The sequence below is a fragment of the Bos mutus genome, chromosome 12 (genome assembly GCF_027580195.1).
Source record: "Bos mutus isolate GX-2022 chromosome 12, NWIPB_WYAK_1.1, whole genome shotgun sequence".
NCBI lineage: Eukaryota > Metazoa > Chordata > Mammalia > Artiodactyla > Bovidae > Bos > Bos mutus.
Window position 1 is genome coordinate 19,100,547 of NC_091628.1, and position 10,848 is coordinate 19,111,394.

General features: G+C 44.0%; 1 protein-coding gene across 9 annotated transcripts in view; it reads right to left on the reverse strand.

The window, feature by feature from the left end:
- The window catches only part of RCBTB1 (RCC1 and BTB domain containing protein 1), a 68,758-nt gene extending 58,196 nt beyond the window's left edge, over positions 1–10,562 (reverse strand). For 6 of the 9 annotated variants that reach the window (XR_011466286.1, XM_070380331.1, XM_070380329.1 and 3 more), the window contains exon 1: positions 10,455–10,562. The gene's annotated coding sequence lies outside the window, so the exon portion shown is untranslated. Of the gene's footprint in view, positions 1–9,837; positions 9,967–10,027; positions 10,411–10,454 lie in introns of those variants that run through there. The other 3 variants (XM_070380325.1, XM_070380330.1, XM_070380327.1) reach the window with 3 other exon arrangements.
- Positions 10,563–10,848: the final 286 nt, after the last annotated feature.

The following is a 10,848-nucleotide window of genomic DNA, read 5'->3' on the forward strand; positions in this document are numbered from 1 at the left end:
TTTAATGTCATGCATATTTTAACCACAATTTTCAAAAATCAAAGAAAGGTCCCACGGGCTTCTACCAAGCCTGTATTAATAAACTCAAGCATGTTATTTTTAAAAGTTAAATGTAGAAGAGTTTCAGAACTAAAAAATAATTTAGGAAAAGTATAGTCATAATTCTGTCTCGGGAAAGCAAGCTCAGGTTAGGGAAATTGTGAATGGAACATTTCTACTCATAAAAGAAATATAACCTTAGAACTTTCCAGTACTTACAGCAATTCAAACTAGACCAAACTAAATGCTATGATGAACGTGTCCTTCCAGGACTTGACTGATAATCATAAAGAATGAGTTGTAATTAGCATGCCCTTTACGCTAAATAGTTACTCGTGAAGTTCAACAAGATAGTGATTTTTTTTTTGCAACATTATTTTTAGCCATTATTTTCTTTAGGAAATACTTTCTCATAAATAGCACTGATATGTTCAGCATGAATTATCATTCATTGTACATTAATAGGTGAATCAATGTTTTGTTTTTTTTTGGCTATATGGATATAAAATAAACATGAAAGAACAAAAAAGACAAATGGAAACAGAGATTATTAAAGAGTTTAACCCTCTCAAGGGCTTCCTCTATGGTTCAGCTGGTAAAGAATCTGCCGGCAATGCAGAACACCTGGGTTTGATCCCTGGGTTGGGAAGATCCCCTGGAGAAGGGAAAGGCTGCCCACTCCAGTATTCTGGCCTGGAGAATTCCAAGGACTGTAGAGTCCCTAGGGTCGCAAAGAATCGGACACGACTGAGCGACTTTCACACTCTCAAAGGATAATATGCCAACCCACTCAGATCTCTGTATTATCTCTGCCACTAGAAAATACATCCTAAAAAAACACGAATATACATCCTGTGTTGCCACAGACTGACTCTGTATGCACTAGGACCACAGACCTGTATCACATTCCCTGGGCTGGCTTCTCCTAGCAACTGGCACTGTCCCTCAGAGTTGGTGGCACGGGGAAGAAAAGGTTGTTTCATTGCACTCTGAACGCAAATTCAATCAAGAGGAGAGACACAGACCTTCCAATTACAGAAACCTGCATTAGACCTGGAGACTGAGGAGTATGCAGCAGCCAATCTTCTGATCCCCCTAAGAACCGAGTGTTAAGGGAAGGTACGGGAAGGCACTGTTTTACTGATCTAGCAAAAATATATTTGAAAATGTTTAGAGTTTTTTTTAAAAACAGGAAATGGAGGAAAATAATACAGGAAAACTTTCATACTGAAAGTTTCTGATCAAATAATGGTCTCAATACTAAACGATACCAGAAATTTAGGGTCGCCTTGTAAGCCAGCCCTCGGCATCCACAAAGACCTCACCCCCCGAACTCTACCCAGATGTATTTGGCACAAAAGAGACTGATGTCACAGATGGGACTTCACCCCCGCAACCCGTCTTCTGCTCACCCGAAAGCTTGCTAAGGAAAAGAGATTATAACAGAGTGAGACACCCAGCAGAACTGGTTAGCTCCCAGACTCTGACTCCTCTGGCTGGTGTCATCCTCGGGGCATGAAGTGAGACTGTATCACTCTTTATCACGGAAGCTGATATCCTCACAGGAAACAGGAAGGACTCTGAGTGTTGGAACAATCCATCTAAAATGCCCTATGTGTTCCTCAGCATACCAGCCATAGCCAGGTTTAGACGACATCCAGAAACAGTCATGGCAAATATGAAAAATGATTTTTTAATTGAAAAAACTTTAGAGCACTTATAATACAAACTGAAGATCCCAAGTAAAGGTTTCTCTATTTTCATAAACTGGATGGGTAATGATTTTAATTATCAGTTTAGCTGCTGCTGCTGCTAAGTCACTTCAGTCGTGTCCAACTGTGTGTGACCCTAGAGACGGCAGCCCACCAGGCTCCACCATCCCTGGGATTTTCCAGGCAAGAACACTGGAGTGGGTTGCCATTTCCTTCTCCAAGTTTAGCTGTTAGGCCATCTTAAAATAGGGCTTTATTTATAGTTAATGAGATATTGATAAAGTCTACGATGTCTTACAAAAAAGCACTACCATTTGATAATGTCAACAAAATGATAATATATATTCATTCTTCTGACCCCACATACCAATAATTCTGGGGAAAATCATAAAGCAATACAATTATGACCCCTGCCTCTGAGAAACTCTAGGACTAACGGAAAGTCAATCCTAGTAAGTGGAAAACTAAAATGCAAATATAAGTGGAAGAAGTAAGTAAGCAATGAGACAAACATGCCAACACACAGGCCAGGTGATACCTGTAAATGGAAAAAAATTATGTGCACAACAGTTACAACTATATAAAAATTACATCTCCGAGAAACCAGTTATATGAAGTTCCAAAAGTCAAATTCTCTCCAGCATATGACAACATGAAAGCATTTCCTCAGTGAAGCTCATCCAGGTTTCCTGCAGGAACAAGTGTTTTTTTATAGCCTCCTTTTGTCATCGGTGTAAGTTCCCATTTGAACACAAAAGATTTAGGGCGTGGCCATCTTTCCCCATTTTGGAGTACATTGTATTTCAACTCTAGGAAGACTTTCTAACAGAGGAATTCTAGGGCTTGGGGTAAAGTTTTCTGAAGCACAATTTTATTATAACTTGTTGTCTTGTAGCTATGCTACAACACAAGCAATTCAAAAAACCTCTGAAGTTACAGAAGAGCCACATGATACTCTTACTGTTTTCTTCTGCACTTATTCTGATGAGCTTTTTGAGACCCAGCAGATGCTACAACACTGATCTCGACACCAAACGTATTTCCCAGGTCCAGACAAGCCTCCAGAGAATGAGCTCAAAAATCTTTTAAATAAAAAAACACTTTTGTTATGTAATTATTTTATACTGTTAGGTTAATCATGTTTCCATCATGGCTTGCAATTGTAATTACCTTTTATTTTTTTGTCTGGCTATTAATTGATGAAAACTGGTAAGTATCTTTTACTTCTGTGAAAAAAAAGTTACTTAAAATCATTTAACCCACACTTTCACAAATTTATTTGCACACAAAACTCTTATACAACAAAATAATACACATAAGAAACACTAATAATTACCTTTCCCAGGTGCCTTGATCCTGGGAAAGAAAGGGCACTGGCTAAAAAATTCAAGTCAAATTAATAAGAAATTAAAAACAATTATAGAATGATAAATTGGTATTCTTTTCACTACTTCACCCTTTAAAAAATACACTTTAAAACTATTTCGTCTATTCTCTGACATAAGTCTTGCAAAACAGCAAAGTTTCAGAGACTGGCTGAGACACTGATACTGAAACAGCTGGAACAACTGTCGTTCCTTCTCTTTTCTGCAGTATTGCTGTGTGGCAAGAATGAAAATTGGAGACAGAAATGGCAACCTACTCCAGTATCCTTGGCTGGGAAAGCCCATGGACAGAGGAGCCTGGTGGGTTACAGTACATGGCGTCTGAAAGAGTCGGACACAACTGAATGACTCTCACTCACTCAAGAATGAGAGTAAGAAAGAATGCCCCAAATACTTGACAAATTCCACAAAGACTATGGGACCCTAAGAATGAAGTGTTCTCCAAAGGGGTTTCTGCCAGCCCTCATCAAGACGCCTCTGTGCAGGTGACACGGTAATCCTCCTACCTTCACTGAAAGGCCGCATGACTGCTCTCTTATAATTTCCTAACACTTACTGCGATTCCTTTTGGCCTCATCAGCTTCATTCAAGTCCATTACTCATTGAAGAAGACAACTGTTACTTCTCACCCACCAACAGGTTACCTGATTTGAAGTTCAATGTGCAATAATGGCCTAGGAAGCGATTCTTAAGCTTCATCCTCCAAGAGGCTGCAATCATGTCATTGCACAGAAGCTTGAGGCATTTCTAGGACACCTGGGAATCTGACAGCCCCTTCATTGTAAGTGAAGAAATCATTTTACAGAAGCCACATACTCAGGTTAGCAAAGCAAACCACCCAAGTGGACACAGCACTAGCAACAAAAGAGGATAACTTTAGGGTTCGGAAGTTATGCTGCTTTTATGACATACTTTTATTTTCAAAAGGAAACCAGAAATCTCCATGACTACAAATAATTTTTTTCTATCCTTCTATTCTTTGTTGCACCAAGCATGCAGACTTAGCAAAATAGGCTGCATAAAAATAGACAAGTGAATAGTTAAAAAAATGGATGGGCCCAAGTTCAAATCTATTTCTGGTGTCATGAACCCCTCCTCCGGGGACATCTCTAAAATGATTTCACCTACTACTCTCCACTGCGTGAAGAGTATCCCTGTGCCCTGTGATGGCCTAAAGCCAAACCACAATCCCAGCAATGGATGGGCAGAAGCACACTATATTCACTCTGTAAGTGTTTACTGGATGTCCTCTAGGTAAACAAGACACAGAGCCAATCTCGCCCCCAGCAGAACTTCATGGAATCAGGGCGGCAGGGGGTGGTTTCAAGGCACAGAAATAGATGCTAACCACAGCGTGGCCATGCTTGCTGCAAAAAGCTTGTTGCTACTGAGTCACTCAGTCGTGTCCAACTCTTTGCGACCCCATGGACTGCAGCAGGCCAGGCTTCCCTGTCCTTCACCATCTCCCAGAGCTTGCTTGAACTCATATCCATCAAGTTGGTGATGCCATCCAACCATCTCATCCTCTGTCATCCCTTTCTCCTCCTGCCCTCAATCTTTCCAGGCATCAGCGTCTTTTCCAATGAGTCGGCTCTTCGTATAGTGTATCCAAAAAGCTTAGTCCATCCAAAGAGCAACAAGTAACCACCAAAGGAACTTAAGCATGGAAGTGGCATGATTAGATGTGTGTCTGTGAAGGAAACTTCGACAGAATGCAGAGACTAGATGGGGATGACGGAGGAGACACACCCAGGGCCTAAGGTGGCTGCGGTAACCAGGGAAGAAAGAATGGAAGTCTATGCCAGGTAAACAGAAGTGGAGAAAACAACCCAGAGACAGATTCAAAAGCATTCTGCAACTGACTGAATGGGAGGAGGAAGCTACATCAGGGAAAGGCGGAGCCAAGGCTCACACTCTGGCACTCGGCTCAGGCAGTGAGGGATCCTTAACAACCACTCACGATGGGAGAGAACACAGCAAGTTTCAGGGGGAGATGAGGAATTCTACTCTGGGCATTTAAGCTACCTGTGGGATATCAAAGTGGGTATGTAGAATAGACAGATTCATAAATCTAAAGATCAAGAAAGAGAGCTGTATAGACAGGTACACAAATGTATAACCACATCACTTTGCTGCACACCTGAAACTAACACTGCAGATCAACTCTACTTCAAAAAATAACAACAATAATTTTAAAAAGCAAGAGATCTGGATTGGAGACTTGGAAATCTGGCACGAGATCACTCAGGAAAAAGCGTGTGGAGTAAGAAGAGAAGAGTGTCCTGGACAGAACTCAAAGGAACTCCAAAAGCAAAGGGAGAAGCAGGGCTTCGTGACAGAGGCGGGAGGAAGAGGCAGAGCAGGAGGAAAACCACAGGAAGAGTCACAGGAGCCTAGGGACACAACGGAGGCAGTGTCTGGGTCAAATGCTGCTGCGAGGCCAAACAAGGTGAGGACTGAGAAACGTCTGTTCCATTTACCAAAAATTATTGGCAACTCTAAGAAGAAGAAGCCTCAGGGAGGCCGTGAGTGAATAAGGCCAGGCTGCAACGGTTTGAAAGCATGTGAAAAGTGAAGGACAGATCTGATGAAAAGGAATTTAAAAAGTTGGAGGTAATTTCCTTCTTTACTGTTCTCTCTTGGCTACTGAGAGTCTACATTTTCCAGTTCCACCAGCAATGTAGGGGGTTCCAGTTTCTCCATCTTATTGTCTGTCTTTGTCATCATAATCACCCTAGTGGGTGTGAGGTGGTATCTCATTGTGGGTTTGATATTTATCTAAGCGCATTCTCTTTCATAAATTCTCCCTGTGAACGAAGAGGGAAGGCTTTCTGTTGAAAGTAAGAGGGGAGGTAGCAACAAAAGATGGAGCAAACCAATAAAAAATAAGGGTAGGACCTCCCTGGAGGTCCAGTGCTTAAGACCCCACCTTCCAATGCAGGGGGTGCAGGTTTGATCCTTGGCCAGGGACCCACATGCCTCATCGCCAAAAAACCAAAACATAAAATAGAATCAATATTGTAACAAATTCAATAAAGACTTAAGGGGAAAAAAAAGGTCTACTGCTAAGTCGCTTCAGATGTGTCCGACCCTGTGCAACCCCAGAGACGGCAGCCCACCAGGCTCCCCCGTCCCTGGGATTCTCCAGGCAAGAACACTGGAGTGGGTTGCCATTTCCTTCTCCAATGCATGAAAGTGAAAAGTGAAAGTGAAGTCACTCAGTTGTATCCAACTCTTAGCAATCCCATGGACTGCAGCCCACCAGGCTCCTCCATTCATAGGATTTTCCATGCAAGAGTACTGGAGTGGGGTGCCACTGTCTTCTCTGAAAAAAGGTCTACATCAAAAAAATTAAAAAAATGTTTTAAAAAGGGGCAGGGGAGGGGGGAGGATGGAAAAGAACACTGCCCAGGGAAACCTAAAAAGATGCTATACAGAGTCCAGTGGAGGTGGAGACTATAAGTCTATAAAAGCACTCATCTGATCTCCAATGAGATTTTCTTCTCCAGAAAAGAGGGTTTTTCGGATTTTTTTTGTTTTTAACTGAATCAGAATTGGAATGAAAAGCTGCTCAGATGATTTTTTTTTAAGACAATAATGGGACTTCCCTGGTGGTCCAGTGGCTAAGACTTCCCAATCCCAGTGCAGAGGGCTGGGGTTCCATCCTTGGTCAGGGGACTATTAACAGATTCCATGTGCCACAGCTAAGATCCTGTATGCCAAGACTACGAACTTGCATAGCCAAATAAATAAATAATTTTTTTAAAAGGCAGTAAGAACTGCCCCTGTAAAATCCATCAGTGCTTTTTTGAAGTCCTATATCATATTCATTAGAAATGACAGCTTGCATACAATTCACTCTCCTTGACCCTTGAAAGCAAAACACTTTCCAGACTTGTGTTCACTGCAGCAGATCTTACATCTGCACTTAGGACTACAATCATGATGATGATGCTACATTCATCAAGTGGCAAACTTCAAGGAACACCACACATCCGACATCTCAGCAATGGGCAGTTCCTCTGAAACATGTCAGACACTGCTATCACCAAGTGTTAAGACTGATAATAACAATCATATATACAAATAACAACCAATTACACAAAAGAAACTGTCTTTTGACTTAACCATCATCTAGGAGAGTACAAGACATAGCCAGCCAGGTGCCGTGCTGTGCTTTGTGGCTCAGTCGTGTCCGACTCTTTTCGACCCCATGGACTGTGGCCCACCAGGCTCCTCTGTCCGTGGAATTCTCCAGGCAAGAATACTGGAGTGGGTAGCCTATCCCTTCTCCAGGGGATCTTCCCAACCAAGGAATTGAACCAGGTCTCCTGTACTGCAGGCAGATTCTTTACCAGCTGAGCAACCAGACATAGCCACAGTCTTCATTAAACTGTACTTAATTCAACTAGTGCATCCCTATGTAATATGAAATAAAGATGTAATTAATTGAGAGACTTATCTTTAAAGCATGCCACTGCGTATGTTGACCACAATAGTGTGCTCGTGGATCCCATCTTGGGACGGCCTTACACGTGAACCGGATCCATACCCAGGGTTTCACTGCACGAGGTGCTACGCTGTTTCAGTTATCTGTTGCTGAGTAACGTGCCATCCCAAAACTCGGTGACTTAAAACAACAGCCATTTGTTATTTCACTCAATTCTGTGTTTTAAGTGGGCTGAGCTGGGATCGCAGGCACTGGGCGCTTAACCAGGGTTGAAACAGGCCAGGCCTCCTTCACATAAACCTTCTCAGGTGGTCTTTCTCCACCCAGTCTAGTTCAAGCCTCTATACCAGCTGTTGGCCCCCAAGAGAGTAAATGCTCAAGCTGCCAGGCTCTTAAGGACTAGGTCCAGAACTGACTCACAGCACTTCTACCACATTTACTGGTCAAAGCAAGTGACATGGAAAGCCTAGGTTCAGAGGGAGCAGAAACAGACTCCGTCTCTTGAGGGGAGGAGGGACGGTAGTGGAGGGATGGGAGAAGTTGCTGGCAGTCACCTCTGCAACACTTCCACAGCTGTAGACAGCATTACTGAATGTTTTCAAGATACCACTTGAATTCAGGATTGAAGCACCAGACAGGGTACAGACTTTATTTATTTCCAAAACTCAAACTTTTTCTTAAGCATCAAAAAGAATATTGGGGCAAAAATATTCTTTTCTCCCCGTTGGGATGCTAAGCTCACAAAAGCCATGGAATCTTCTCTTCTGGGACTGTGGGATGGAGACAGACCATCAGACTTCAGGAATGGTCTGAGTATAACCTTCCCTGGATGGGATTCATCATTTTCTGAAGTCATTTCACAACTTACAATATATTACGTATGCATGGGTACGATCTCATTTTTTTAAACATATCTATACTAAATATATATATATATATATATATATATGTATATATGAAGAGAGGTCACCTCAGCTACTTTAACTCTTTCTATCCAAACTTAAGAATCAAATAGATTTGGCTACTCAACTTTGCTACGGGCTCGTCTAGGCTCAGGAATGGACTCAATTTGAGTATCACAGTACCTTTTACAATATGAAATCTCACTATCTGAACAGAGCAATCCAATATACCTCTTTTGTAAAAAGAACTTATAAGGGTATATATGTACACATATAGCTGATTCACTTTGCTGTATGGTAGAAACTAACACCACATTATAAAGCAACTAGACTTCAAAAAAAGTTGTTTTTTTTTTTTTAAAGGACTTACACCCCAAATATTAACTTGTTCTCTTTAGATGATATGAATTACAGGTGATGTACATTCTTCTTCAATGTCTGTCTGCACTCGACATTCCTTGAGGGTCCAAACCCTGTTTTCCCTGCCTGTCTTACTGTTTAATGCAGTACACACAGAACGAGCAGCGTAATCATGATAATGAAGGTCTTTCACTTCCCTTGTTTCATTTTCCCCACTCTGACTTTCAGATAAAAGAAGACACTGTCTTGGACTTCCCAGCTTGAACTGCTGATTATTAAAATGAAGCCAAGCTTTTGTTGGACATAGAACACAGAGGCAACTCTTTAAACAATTTTAAAGAATTTTTTTTTTAAGCCGCAAACTTGATAGCACTGATTTTTATAGCTACCTGCTTTCTGAAGTTCTCAGAACTTGATGGTTTGGATCACATAAAAATCACTGCAGAAGAAATCTCTTTAAAGATGAATACCCTTCCTCTTCAACAGAAAGGAGGGAGGGTAGGAAAAAAGGACTAGTCTAGAAGTATTAATAAATGGACTGGTATTTGCACAATGGATTAAAAGAGATCCATTCCACAGATTAACTGCCATATTAACAGACTCTAAATATACCTATTCAACCCTGATGGCAGTCCAAAGAGATGAAATTCACCTGTGCTCACTACAAATAGATACTTGCTAAAATTTAAAGCACATCACACACTGTTGTCAGGTTCAAATCATTTTCCCCATTCCTTTCAGCATTATACACCTCGATACTTCCATGTTCTAGTCTACAACACACACCAGCTTCAGAAACTCAGTTTTTGCCTCCGAGAGCTATAATCCTCCCTCCAAAAAGAATAAGCCCAAACCAAATAAGACTATGAATCTGGGTTTTCTTAAGTGTTATGAAACTGCTTTATAAAACTGTAATCCTCAGATGCAGAGTTCTGCAGCAGATGATTTTGGAGTGTCTCACGTGCAAATAAACATAAAAAGTCACTTACAAGAGCAGAATAGAGAGTGCCTAGACGGTCATCTTAAATAAAGCAGGCAGCTTAACCGAGGCAGGACTAGAGAAATGTCTTTTCACTCAGTTCATCGCACTCCTGGACCAAAGTCCCTATTAAATAAAACCCCTTTGGTGGACTCCGTGTTGCGGAGGAAAGGGAGACGGTGCAGAGTATGGCGACCTACTGAGGCTTAGAAGCAGATGCGAAGATCTTGGCAAGGGCCGAGGGAGGACCGGGAGAGTCAGAGGGGAGGTCTCCTCTCGCGCAGACCAGCGCCCAGAGCACTGCCAGACTTCAGCTCCGAGCAAAACGTCGTCTCCGCAGCTCCCGAAAGAGAGGGACCCGGGAAAACTTTCCAGAGCTTCTCCCCCACCCCGTCCCTCCTCCTCCTCGGATGAAACGCTAGCAGAGGCACTAACGGCGCGGAGCCGGCCGCCCCATCACCCGCCTGGCCGCAGCGTCGGATGGACCGGGGGTCTGGGGACCCGGGCCGGGGGCAGTGCGCAGGAGGAACGGGGCGCGCCGGCCGGGCCCTCGGGGAAGGCGAAGCGAGGGGAAGGGGCCTCCGTGCGCTCGGGCCCGCGCCCAGCCTCCCCGCCCCGCCGGGGTACCTGGGAAGCCAGCCGCGGCCGCGCGCCGTCCCACCAGGCCCAGCCGCCAGGACCTCGGAGACGTCGGGGCCCGAGAACCTCTACCGAGTGGCGGGCGAAGGGGCGGAGCTGGAGGGGGCGCCGGGGGCCGGGCCGCCGGGTCACGCGGCCCGGGCCGCCTCACGTGACGCCGCCGCCCGCCGGCCTCGGGCAAATCCGCGATCCGGGCGGGCTGGGAGCCCCGAGGCTCTCGGCCCGGGCCAGCGGGCAGGGGGCTCCCCGAGAAGCCGAGTGGGGCCCCCAGGCTCTGCGGAGAGTCCCTGTCGCGCTCGGGGACTGCCGGCACTGTCAGCGGCTTTGTCCTGCCTTTCTGCTCCCGCCGCCCTCGCTCTGGATATTGGCCGTGGGGAGGGGA